This window comes from Myotis davidii, unplaced genomic scaffold (genome assembly GCF_000327345.1).
Source record: "Myotis davidii unplaced genomic scaffold, ASM32734v1 scaffold326, whole genome shotgun sequence".
NCBI classification, from domain to species: Eukaryota; Metazoa; Chordata; class Mammalia; order Chiroptera; family Vespertilionidae; genus Myotis; species Myotis davidii.
In genome coordinates, this window is record NW_006296626.1 from 170,060 (window position 1) to 170,653 (window position 594).

At 61.1% G+C, this 594-nt stretch overlaps 1 protein-coding gene across 1 annotated transcript in view; it reads right to left on the reverse strand.

Annotated features, from left to right (window-relative positions):
- Positions 1-594, reverse strand: part of PTPRH (protein tyrosine phosphatase, receptor type H) — a gene marked incomplete at its 5' end in the record, with an annotated part of 18,749 nt that overhangs the window by 2,617 nt on the left and 15,538 nt on the right. The window lies entirely within an intron of this gene.

The window sequence follows — 594 nt, forward strand, 5'->3', positions numbered from 1 at the left end:
GAAGCCAGCCTGAGGAATGGTCAGGAATGGTGAGGGGCCCGCTGGTGTGGCTCAGTGGATAGAGCGTGGGCCTTTGGACTAAAGCGTCCTCCGTTTGAGTCCAGATGCCAGCACAGGCCGGAGTGGCGGGGTCCATCCCCAGTAGGGGGCGTGCAGGAGGCAGCCGGTCCATGATTCTCTCTCATCACGGATGTGTCCATCTCTCCCTCCCTCTCCCTTCCTCTCTGAGATCAAAGAACCCTGGCCGGTGCGGCTCCGTTGGAGTTGGTTGGGTACCACCCTGTGCCCCAAAAGGCCACCGGTTCAGTTCCGGGCAGGGCACATGCCTGAGTTTCGGGCTCAATCCCCAGTGGGGGTGTGCAGGAAGCAAGAAACGTTTCTCTCTCCCTCCCTCCCTCCCTCCCTGTCACTCGGAAGCACCCCTTCCTCGTCCTCCTCTGACTGACATCCCGTGAAATGTTATCGGAGAGGCTCCAGCATAAACAGGACCTGGATGGAGGGCTGAGGCCGGGACAGGAGGCCAGGGAGGAGTTTCAGGAGCTTCTCCAAGGCTCTGGTGCTTCTCCCTCCTGTTCTCCACCGCTCCTCCTCCCC